Here is a 12,927-nt window from a genome sequence, read left to right on the forward strand (position 1 = left end):
AAAAACAGACCACCATAATACAAACCCCCTAAATAAAAAAGAACACCAAATAAAGAGGCATCAAAATACAAACACCCTATTAATACAAACAGATCACCAAGATGCTCTTTTGAATAGAAAAAGGTCACCAAAATACAAAGCCCCTAAATACAGACCACTCTAAATAACAACAGACCCTTATAAATAAAAAAAAACTACCAAAATACAGACCCTTAAAAAACTAAAAAGACCAACAAAATACAGATCCCTACAAATACAAAAATAGGTCCCCTACATATAAACCCTGAAAATTATATACAGACCCTCCCCCTTTATACAAAACAAATAAAAAAAACGCAATAAATAAAAACTGACAACAAAATACAAACCCCATAAACAGACCCCACTCCAGACCCCAGACACAGCCGCATTTGTGTGATTCCAAATATCCACATACATATTGAAAAAACATCCCTCATTCAGATGTAAGGAAAGGGTTTTTCAGCTGCAGTATTTTTCTGCACTGACTCAGCCCAGTCTGAACGGTAGCTTAAATGCCAGATGTACAGTGTATGTGTAAACCTATTGCAAAACGAAACCCTGTGTTTGTACTAGATGTCATATTATTGCAAAGTCATAAAAACATGATAGCATAATAAATATACACTTCCTCCTCTAACACATTGTTCCTCTCATCGCCAGGAGACATCACCAAAGCGATTGCGATTGCCCGCAGTTCCCCTCTCCACCACCAGAGGGCGCATAGGTCTTGTGGCTGGTGTGTAGTAGGAGTCTTGGAAAGTCGCTGTCACTGTATATAGGGCATGCAGCAGGAGCGCACATCACGGTCCTATATATCCAGGAACACCGAGCAGACGGCTATATTCGCATAGCCATGCACTCACCTCCACTCATTGGAATACAAGTAGCAATGGGATTATAACTCTGGAGAACTCTGCAGCCTCCACACTGCTGAAGGTGAGAGCCCTGTAACCTTTAGCTTCAGGATACCTTTGTTGTCTCTGTGTCACTTACATTTGCTCATACACCCTATAATGTCATTTTACCACTTGTCTAGTCTATATAACTGGAGGAGAGGATAATAGCTGGCACCCTATTAGTATTGTAAGATTTTTTGCATTGTTTGCCATAATCCCTTTAAGGTTGTAGAATATAGTAAGGTAGCACCAAGTCATCATATGTTGGATCACTGGATATTGTGCATGTAAAGTAACATGGCAGAACCTCTCCAGTATAGGGGGGCGCCATCATCTATGTGTCAGACTCCATAACATGATGGCACTAGTGACATGGACCATATAATACCTGACAACATTTTACTTCAACAGTTGGATAGGATAAAATGGTGCGCCTATAGATCACACATAACATTTCATAGCTATTTGGCGCCATTTTTTTTTCACAAAGCGCTAGTTGGTGTTGACCAGTTTCCCCATAGACCTATTCAATACCAATAGTTATAGATACAGGGTGAGTGCACAAACAATTGAAGTAGTTACCCCATAGTGTATTATGAAGAAACCTTTCAGAATGAATCAAGAAGCAAGACGTCTTGACTGATGATTTAGTTGGCAAGTGTCCAGGTGTCAAGGTAGCCCATACACCTGAGTGCTGCTCTGCCCATTCTACCTAACGGTGCGTTTACACAGAGAGATTTATCTGACAGATCTTTGAAGCCAAAGCCAGGAACAGACTATAAACAGAGAACAGGTCATAAAGGAAAGACTGAGATTTCTCCTCTTTTCAAACCCATTCCTGGCTTTGGCTTCAAAAATCTGTCAGATAACTCTCTGCGTAAACACACCATTACATAAGCTCAGGTGATGGCTACAGGAATGGCACCTGTTATACTCCCAGATACTTGCAATGGTGGAGGGTAATAGGAGGGGTGGGTGCTGCCAGGAACCGTGGTGACAGATGGGTGTGGTAGGTCGGCTTCTGCTTAACTAGAAGAGGGGGCTTGGGGCGACCATGAAGATGCTGCGGCACAGCTGTGCTTAGTAGGGGGTGCAGGAATTGCTTAAGATATGCCGAATATTAGGGGGTGAGTTAGTCTGTAATACAGGGGTGAGATCAGTGACGGACAAATTGTTAGATAGGGGTCGGGGCAGAATACAGGTACTTTTCTCTATATAAATCATGGAAGAGGTGATAAATAATAGATGCAATATGCCAGATTATACACACACATGTGGCAGAGCACTGTATGATGCAGCACTGGGGATGGTGACAACCTTAAGATGAGATAATTGACCAGATTTACCTGTAATTGTACTTAAGACCATAAAGGAGATCTCCTAATGTGGTATCGCACTGTGCCAGGTAACAAACAGAGCTCTGCTGCGTCTAACCAACTCAGCGCTGCTGCCCTTGTGGCTTCTGCACCCTTCAGGGAGGGACGTTGTTTCTATTTTACTTTGTTGGTTGGGTTGTTTCTATTACCTGGTGCCACAGTAATAAACTTCAGCACACATACATCTCTGAAGAACAAATATTGACTCGTGTATACACGCTCTATAAAGGTGTCAAAGTCATCCTGAAATTGACTTATTTTATTCATTAAGAAAGGAGGTAGTGTTGCTCATAGCAACTGAAATGATTGTCCGTAATCGGGTTAAAGCGACTTTATCTTCCATGTAGCCTAGGTTTACATGGCAACATCCTAAACAGGCTATACAGAATGATTTTAAAAAATTATGCAAAAAACAGCGCCACCCCTGTCCTCAGGTTGTGTTTGGTAGTACAACTGGGCTCCACATCATTCAAATTGAGCTGCATGCAGTACCAGACACGAACTGATGACAGGTGAGGTGCTGTTTCTGAAAGTAAGTAGCCATGTTTTTTCTCATCCTAGCCCTTTACATGTGACAGATGTGAGTGATGAGGGGAAGAGTATTGTCATTGTGTGCAAATGTAAATGCATCTGAGGAGACAGAGCTCATGAAATCCTGGTTGCAACACAGTCAGCAATGGAATGTTATGGGTCTAAGGAAAAAAAAAAAAGGAGAGGAGCAATGGGAATGAATCTGTACACAATTATGGCATGGAATGCAGGTTCATGAGTAGTAGAGGACATGCATAATATCAAGCTGTTCATGGGTCTGTATGGAAGCGAGCAGAGGAAGCAGAGACGACAGCGAGCAGATAATGGAGGGGCCGTGGGGTCAGAGCAGGTGCAGCGGGAAGGGCTCTGCCTCAAGCAGATTTTTTTCCAGTTTACAACTGCAAAATTTTTTGCTTTCTACTTGAAGCCGTCCACCTGTTCACTTTCAATGAGAAGCCGAGAGAACCTCCATTTATAGATAGAACCAACTATTCCCTTACACCAAAGCACACTATAAAACCCAAGAGTCATGGCAGCAAGCACAAGCAGCTAAGCATAGGGTCCCTGGGTGCTGATAAAAATATGGCCCCCTGAGTCCAGCTGAATATTGGATCATTCACAGGTGGGAGCCATAAAGATGCTGCACCGAGGAATCATGTCATTTACCATGATGGGATAGATACATAGAGAATGGTATTATTGTGGTATTACTAAGGTGTAAGCAAACATACAAGGAGGCGCTATATGAGGAGTGCCATGGTATCCTCCCCTGTATGTGACTGGGGGTAATTAAATAGGATGGGGATACAGTGACACAACTTTCCTGTGTTACAGATAGATGCTGGAATTTTTACAAATTTAAACCGGAATTTATCAGAATCTTTTGTTCCCCTGTTAAAATGTGAGTGACCTACATAGCGTGCCTGGGTGTGGATAGAAAGGATGTGGCAGAAATACAAAAGTGGGACTGGTGACAGTATGGCCACCACACGTTAGGATTTCCCAACCTTTTTGCATTGCAGATCACCAGAAATAAAAACATTTTCTCGAGGAAGTAAACAATTATTATTATTTTTTTAAGTGAAAAAAGGTATGAAGCAAATAATATACAAAATGGTGAAATGACATAATATATAAATAGTATGAACAGTAGTGAGGTAACAATGGCAACACATTCAAACTAGACGCCAGATCAGACCCATAAATGAATTCAGAATTCTGGTAGCAATTCTCCGATCCCAGACCAGGCTTCTAAATTCATTGAGACCCAAAATCCCCAAATGAATTAGACTCCAGATCAGACACATAAGTCAGACCCCAGCTCCTAAAATCACACCCCAAAATGATTCAAGATTTCTCTTCTTTTCAAATCCATTCCTGGCTTTGGCTTCAGAAATCTGTCAGATAATCTCTCTGTGTATACGCACCCTTACTCCTGGCTTCATCAGGACAATCTGCACAGGCCCTGCAGCCAGCCAGTTCCTTGTAAGCTCTGCCGGTCTGCTCCATTCTGGAATTATAGGAGTTGTCCCGTCACAGATATCTGTGGATCCATACTATATGTACTTCTTTATACTACTAATTTCATATGGAGGCATACAATGGTCCAGATTTATTGAAGGAGGTTATCTGGTTAGGGAAAAGTCCTTTCATATGCTGGCAAGTATATAGAAAACAATGAAGAGCCTACACTTACCTCTCCACGCTCCCTTGGTGTTCTCCCACGGGTCTCCAGTCTCTGGTGTCTCGCCCCCACTTCTGCCTTATCTCAGGGGTAATAGCCAGCTCAGCCATTCACTGCCTGTGGTGCTGTCCCACGTGGCCAGTGATTTCCTGAGTGAACTGTCACCCCAGAGACATGTCTGTCTCGGAAGTGGCGCAGCATCATCTCAGTGAGACACCTGAGACCCATGGGAGGACAGTGGGGATGGTGGAGAGGTAAGTATAAGCTCTTTATTATTTTTTATATACTTGCCAATATATAGTAGTAACTGACTTTTCTCCGTCCAGAAAACCTCTTTAACAGAAAGATGACAAATTTTGCAGGACTTTTTCCTTTTTTTTAGTATGTTCAGAATTTTCCCAACATACTTTGCACTTAGCTGACCAACTAAGTGGCGTGACATTAGTGATGTGATGGTGTGATGCCGTATGGCGTGAAAATGGTGCAGTGTCGCACAAGAAAAAACAGCCACATACACTAGCAGCAGTCAGACACATAATAAATCTAGCGGGATGAGAAACTAAAGCCCTAGGGATATCTGATGATCTGAGTGTTCTCCGCTAGAAGCCATCCTCCTGGGAAACCAGGAATATCATTTGTCATCATTTTGGGAGGCACCCTTACTGCAATATGGTGGATGATGGGACTTCTTTGATTCATCAGCAGATAAACCAGGCAGCAGCACACAGAGTGACTATGGGACTGTAGTGTCTTAATGCACTGCTGTACAGGTGTGTCCGTGATACCATTGTAAAGACCTTGGGAGAAATGTACTTCTTTGCGCAACATTTTTTAAAATAAAAATTAGCTAGATTTTCTAGGTTTCACCCTGTCGCCATGTTTACAGCGTGTTTTTGCACCAGGAAGGGTGTGGTTTCAGATTAGCTACTTTTTTTGGCTGATTTATCGTTTGGGATTTTTTAAATTTTTTGTGCAGCAGTACTCCACTGCTACTCGAGCCTTGTTTTTTTTTACCCCAAATAATTGCACATAAATTTTCAAGGCACTTGTGCCTTATATTATTTTGTGCAAAAACTGTAAAAGTTTGTTACAAATTTTTTTTTGCAGGTGATACATTCCCTCTTAAAGGGGTATTCCACTCAAACATAATGTGCTTATGTTGCTGCCTATGGTGAAACGAACAATTCTTTCCATACTTGTTATTTTCTATTCAGTCTCCTTCCGCCAGTTCTCAGCTGCTGCTTTCTGCTGAAAACACAAAAATCTGTGTATGAGCCTTTTTCTCTGTTCCCCTCTCCTCCCCTCTCCCTTCTCAGATGGCTGATGCAAACAAGTCCCTGACTGGCTTTATTTGCAACATTTTAGCTTCTTTGTAATGCTGGGAGGGTTAATCTGAGGTCAAGTTGCTGATGAACCCTCCCAGCATTACAAAGATGCTTCAATGTTGCAGATGAAACCAGTTAGGGCCTTGTTTACATCAGTTGTCTCAGAAGGGAGGGGGGAGGAGAGGGAGACAGAGACAGAGACAAAGGCTTACACACAGATTTTTGTGTTTTCAGCAGAAAGCAGCAGCTGAAAACTGAGGGAAGGAGACTGAATAGATAAAAACAAGTATGGGATAAATTGAGAGTCTCACCATGGGCAGCAACATTTCAAAAATTATGTTTGAGTGGAATACACCTTTAATCTCTTATGTATATGCATAGGCATTTAGATCTGTGATCAGGCATTATAACAATGCTAGAAGCTGATGTATCAAAGAAGTGGCAACATTCACCATATTCCAGTAAGGCGCCACCCAAACAGTGACAAATTATATTCATGTTTATTTAGAGAAAGTAGCCACAGCTAATAATAATTCCTTTATTTATATAGCCTAGTCAACCTATTCCGCAGCGCTTTACATCACTCAGAAAGGTCCCCGTCCCCATTAGGGCTCACAATCTAAATAACCAGCTATCTGAGGATGCCAGATATCTGCAGGACAGACTGCTTACCTACAAGGTACTTGGTCACCTGCAAACCAGAAGCTATATTTGTTAGAATATACGCCTGTTTGCACTAAGAGCTGAAATACATAAATATCAGCCTTGAAGGGTTTTCTATGTAAAAATTACAAGCATTAAATGAGAGTGGTGTGGCTTCACATGTGGGCATTGGTCAACTCCAGCTAGTAAAAAAACATAAATATACCATCATATAACACCATAAGAAAGTAGTAGGAAAAAACATGTTTCAAAATCAACTGGTCTCAGAAAGTTATATAGATTTGTAAATGACTTTTGTTTAAAAATCTCCAGTCATCCAGTAGTTATCAGCTGATGTATGTCCTGCAGGAAGTGGTGCATTCTTTCCAGTCTGACACAGCGCTCTTTGCTGCCACCTCTGTCCGTGACAGGAACTGTCCAGATCAGTAGCAAATCCCCATAGAAAACCTCTCCTGCTCTCCAGATTGGAAAGAATACACCACTTCATGCAGAACATACAGCAGCTGATAAGTACTGGAAGACGTGCGTTTTTTTTTTTTTTTTTTTTTTTTTTTTTATAAACGTACCCCTTTAAAGGAAACCTTTCAGTTAAGGTACTCACACTGCACCGCGCTTGCTGGACAGACACGCCATTTTAAGTTGTCTGTTCATTATGTCTTTCAGAGAATCTACACCCAAAAGCAGGTAGTAAAGAGTCACCACTGTCTCTATCCCCACGCCCTGATAAATGACAGATTGCTCCCTAACACAGGAAGAAATCTTTCAATCATCAGCACTACAGTGACTACAGTGACTCTTTTCTGGTCATGCACCCCCTGCTTTTATATTTAGCCTCTCTGAACCTATACTACATCCCAGCGTAAGACACAGACCACCCCAAAATACATGTCTGTCCCTAGGTTATACTGGCCTTTGAGTATTTTACGGGTTTTTTGTGTGTGTGGTAATTCAACCACTTTCTTTGAATCACATTATAAAATAAATCGCAACAAACTACAGAGAAAGCGAAAATGTATTTCTTGTCAAATTCCAAATCTGTTCTCAAATTTCTTCTTTTACTGTCAGTAAGAATGATGGATAATTTTATACACATTAAGGAGACTTATTATTGTCGAGGGGGTGGGTCATTCTCTCACAAGGCAGCATAGTTAAAGGGTCATCCGCTCAGACATAACTTTTCATATGTTGCTGCCCATGGTGAGACTAACACTTCATTCCATACTTGTTATTATCTATCTCCTTCCCCCAGTTCTGAGCTGCTGCTTTCTGCTGAAGACACAAAAATCTGTGTGTGAGCATCTCTTCCTGTCTCCCCTCCTCCCCCCTCCCTTCCGAGATAACTGATGTAAACAAGCTCCTATCTGCAACTTTGTAGCTTTGTAACGCTGGGGGCAAGGGGGGGGGGGGGGGTAATCACGGTGAGTTCATTAGCAACTTGGCCTCAGATTAATTAGTATCTTTTTTTTATCTTATTCTATTAATTTATCGACTGTCCTTGTATCCCAAAGTTTCATCCGCTTGATTTCTACCATAGCGTAGTTGTGGGATCTCATTGAAGTTGGCAGTGATTAATGAGTGCGCAGATATGAGCACAGATTGGTCACATGGTGTTCGCTGGCATCACCGCAGTATCACGTTGTTGTCACTTGCTAATTTATTATGTGACTCTTCCAGATTACACATGGGCCTGATGTACGCTGGTATTTCAGAACCAAGGGATTGCTGAGAAATGTTAAAAGCTTAAATGCTTTCATTTTGTGATAAAAAAAAAGTTTTGTTGAATATTTTGAACTGTTTGGGTTTTATTACAGGGCCGACGCTAGCACTGGGCTTACTCTAGCAAGTGCTGGGGCCCACAGCGCCTCTAGGGCCCAGTAAGGGAGAGGGCCTCTGTGTTCTAATATTCAGCCCGCTCACTGTAGTGCAGGGTGAGCGCTGAACATCAGAAGACACAGAAGACAGAGCAGGACCTGCAGAGAGAGAGAAAAGGGTGAAGGACCTGATCACATGACCCAAAGATCCTTAACCTTACAGTGTGAAGAGCAGCCTGACAGAGAGGAAGAGGGAGAAGACTAAGCTGTAAGTGCTAAGTGTTAGTGTCTAAGTGTATCAGTGTCAGTCAGTGTCTGTGTCAGTCAATCAGTCAGTCAGTCAGATGATGGGTGCATAGTGGATGGATGAGGGGCCCGCTGGGGCTCTGTTGCCCGAGGGCCTGCAAAAACCTGGAGCTGTTTATGTAAAATCTCACGGCTTGGTCTTCTATCACCACTACATTCTCCTGAGCCATCATCTAAACTCAAGTATGATCAATCCTCAACTAGAGATGAGCAAATCTACCGAATGTTCAGGTTCAGGTTAGTTTCGGCAGGTTCACTCATCTTTACCGTCAACCTAAAAGCCCCCTAGTGTTTTTACCGTGAAAATCTACTTGTACATTCATAGGGCAAAGATCAAAGAGAAATTATGAAAAAGAGAAAGGATACAATTACTAAGTAAAATAAATAATATATTTTACTGTTCAGTGTGAAAAGCATACATTGTATACTAGTATTCACCACACATAAACCTACACTGTACCAAAAATAGCAGATAAAAACATAATATTCACCTACAAGAAGTTCATCAGCAACGCTATATATACCTATTAATCAACTGTAAAATAAACAAAACAAATATCATAGATGTATCATTTTTAAAGGCGTTATTCAGGCTTACAAAAACATGGCTGCCTTCTTCCAAAAACAGCAGCACTTTTGTCCTCAGTTTGGGTGTGGGTTTTGTATGAATGGAGCTGAATTGTAATACCACACAACCTGGGGACAGAGGTGCTGCTTTTTTGGCAAGAAAGTAGCTGTGTTTTTCATTTAAATGGAGGCCAAAAGGACAGTTTTTATCAGTTTGGCCTTATAAATAAATGAATGAATAATAGACTCGTTAAGAGTTCGTTGACCATATACACCACGTTTTTCATTAATTTTAAAGAGAAAGTGTGAGTGACTGAATGAATAATATAACCCACTTCTTCAGAGGCATGTATTACTATGCCAGTAATGGTGGGTCCCTCATACCCTGCCGGACACATCATGGTCTCTAGTAGACCCTTAAAAATGCCAGCAGTTCTGGGACTGGTCCAAATTCTTTTATTAGTTCCAAAACTTCACAATAAAAACAGACTCCATGAGTAGGTAAAAACCGACGTGTTTCTATGAAAGAATTTTAGTCATAGTATACACATACATATCTCAGGCATTATTTTAAAACTAAATGGGTTATAGTGCTGCTTCCACTAGTGACCTCATTTCCTCTCACTAACTTCAGCAGGTGGACTAATTGTGGGGACACCCATTAGACATGCATATATAACATCAGATAATCATATTAAGGCTATGTTCACACTACGCCATCGGCAACAATGGCCGTACTTTATGCAGTGTTGAACATTGCCTATTCCTCTATGGGATCCCGGCCGGAGTGTATACACATGGTATACGCTCCGGCCAGGATCCTGTGTGGCGCCGCAAATAACTGACATGTCAGTTTTCTGTGACCGCAATTCAGTGAATTGCGGCCGTAGGAAACCCTGTTAGTTCACACAATAAAGTGAGCGGCTCCGGGCGCTTGCTTCATTGTGTGCAGTGGTAAGTTCTGATGCGGGTGCACGCTGATGCACCCACATAAGAACACTACGGCCAGAAAGATCATCCGGCCGGTACTACAGTACTGGCCGGGATGATCCGGGCAGAGAACGGCCGTGCTGTGACCCGGCCGGGTCATGGAACGGCCGGTCTAATACGTAATGTGAACATAGCCTAAAAGAAAATGCACACAAAAGGAAAATCGTATACCCTAGTGTAAGTGTATGTTCACACTGAGCAAAATCGGCAGAATTCTGCCTGCCTCAGTGTCAAACAGTGTCTTTATGGGAGGGCTCTTGCTCCTCCACTCTTCGCTTAATGAATCGACATGTCAATTCTTTGAGTGGAGGGCCGGAGAGTGGAGACGTGCAAGCCCTATCATAGACACACTGTTTGGAACTGAGGCAGGTGGGATTCCGATGATTTTGCTCAGTGTGAACAGGCCCTAAATATCCAAAAGGCTTCTCGGCTAAGAATGGCCCATCTTGCTTTGCTGTCCGCAGTGGGTCCTCCACACAGTTTCCCCAACATTGTGCCTCCTACTTACAGTGTTACCCATGGTGTGACCCCCATAGAGTGCCCGGCACCCTGTGACAAGTCTGTGTTCCTATTTACATATATTGTGCAAGCTAATATCAAGTCAAGATTCTCTTCTCCATTTATTTAAAGATAACAGAAGGGGAAACATTTCCAAAAATATATGGTCTCTTCCTTCTGCTGAATTTCCATCCCTTTTTTGGTGCAGAAATGTACAGAAATATTGGGCGAAAGTATGGAAGAAACTGAGATTACAAACTGTAAAACTGCATTTGCTGGCCAAGTTTTTTTTCCGGTAGACATACAATTATCAGGTCACTGCTATATTATACTACATAGTGAGATGGGGTTGGTAAGATATACTAAGAAATGATGTGAGAGCACGAAGATACATACAGTGCAGCATAGGGAAACTACAATATAAGGAATTACATACAAGATTTGGTTTGACCTCGTCCATCCTGAACAATTTGTGTACACAAAACAACCCTGACCATCCCTAAATAATGGGCACCTTTGGCATTGGCTCAGGTCTGAAAGAGTACTGTGGCAATAGCAAGAGGTGCAGTCTCTGTGTATTGTGAGAACTGAAGGAAGGATTAGTCCAGATTGTTGTACTGTTGAGTCGAGTTGTGCTGGCTTGGTTACAATGTGTCATTGCTGGGATTTGATTCCATAAACAACGTGCGATACTGAACATACTTGACCCTATTTGCTGCTAAGGTACATATGAGTCCTGCCAGTGCTTAGGAATGTAGGGGTATGCACCCACCCTGCCTAGGGAGAGAAGAGGAGGAGAGCAGGATGCGGTGTTAATATAAGCCCGAACTACAAGTGCCTGACAGATGTAGAGGTCTTTGTATTAACAGTAAGCGATCTACACCAAAATATTTGCCTAGTGATACTGACAAAAAAGTGAATTGATGATGGCTCTCCATTCAGCGGTTTACATTAATAAGACGTGTATATTCTTTTGTCAGGTTCCTTTAAGTAATGGATCTATAGAAGGATGCTCCAGCTACCGTGCATATTTGGGTTCTGATTGTAAGCCCTTGGAGCTGGCTTTGTGATCACTTGCATACATCATGTCACAGGTATGACAGGCATGTCTTTGTGACCGCTAGTGTACATGTCACCGGTATGACAGGCATTACAGGGGTCTATAAGAAAGAGAAGACAGTGACACAGTGCACAGGGTGTTTGTAGTATTGCAGCTCAGTCCTATGCTCTTCACTGAAGATGGACATGTGTGGTGCTATTTCTGGAAGAAAGCAACCATATTCTTCTAATCCTTTGCAATTCCTTAAAGGGATAGTTCAGCAAAAAATCTATTATTTTAAATCAACTGCAGGAAGTGGTGTATTTTTTTAAGGAGAGGTTTTCTATGGGGATTTACTGCTGCTCTGGACAGTCCCTGTCATAGACAGTGATGATAGCAGAGAGCATTGTGTCAGACTGCAAAGAATACACCACTTCCTGCAGCACATACAGAAGCTGATAAGTACTGGAAGACTTGAGATTTGTTTTAATAGAATTAACTTACAAATCTCTGTCACTTTCTGGCACTAGTTGAGTTAAAGAAATTTTTGTTGTTGTTGAACTACACCTTAAAGGCTGCATTCACACTACGTATATTTCAGTCAGTATATTTCAGTCAGTATTGCAACCAAAACCAGGAGTGGATTAAAAACACAGAAAGGATCTGTTCACACAATGTTGAAATTGAGTGGATGGCCGCCATATAACAGTAAATAACGGCCATTATTTCAATATAACAGCCTTTGTTTTAAAATAACAGCAAATATTTGCCATTAAATGGCGGCCATCCACTCAATTTCAACATTGTGTGAACAGATCCTTTCTGTGTATTCAATCCACTCCTGGTTTTGGTTGCAATATGAGGACCACAATACTGACTGAAATATACGTAGTGTGAACCCAGCCTAAAGAGGTATTCCATCTGGACAAGTTATGCTCTATCCATAATATCCACATATTGTGGGCATAATTTAGAGATCACAGGGATTGGACTTATGGGGCCTCCCATGATCTTAAGTACCAGCCCTTGCCCAAAGAGTTAATACTTTACCTGTCCACGCTCCGGGTGTTCTCCTGTGCTCTGTAAGCTTCCCATCACCACGTGCTGTGGCTCCAGAGTGGCCTCTCTGAGCGGTCAGGCTGCCCAGTCAATCACTGGCCACGGCGGTCACGGCCAGTGATTGGCTGATTGGCCTGTCAGCTCAGAGAGGCCACTTTAAA

At 42.1% G+C, this 12,927-nt stretch overlaps 1 protein-coding gene across 4 annotated transcripts in view; it reads left to right on the forward strand.

Annotated features, from left to right (window-relative positions):
* The first annotated feature begins 810 nt into the window (after positions 1-810).
* CHRM1 (cholinergic receptor muscarinic 1) overlaps positions 811-12,927 on the forward strand; it is a 147,205-nt gene continuing 135,088 nt past the window's right edge. For all 4 annotated transcript variants that reach the window (XM_069968302.1, XM_069968301.1, XM_069968304.1 and 1 more), the window contains exon 1: positions 811-957. The gene's annotated coding sequence lies outside the window, so the exon portion shown is untranslated. The remainder of the gene's footprint in view (positions 958-12,927) is intronic.

Source organism: Dendropsophus ebraccatus, chromosome 4, assembly GCF_027789765.1.
Source record: "Dendropsophus ebraccatus isolate aDenEbr1 chromosome 4, aDenEbr1.pat, whole genome shotgun sequence".
Classification (NCBI taxonomy): domain Eukaryota; kingdom Metazoa; phylum Chordata; class Amphibia; order Anura; family Hylidae; genus Dendropsophus; species Dendropsophus ebraccatus.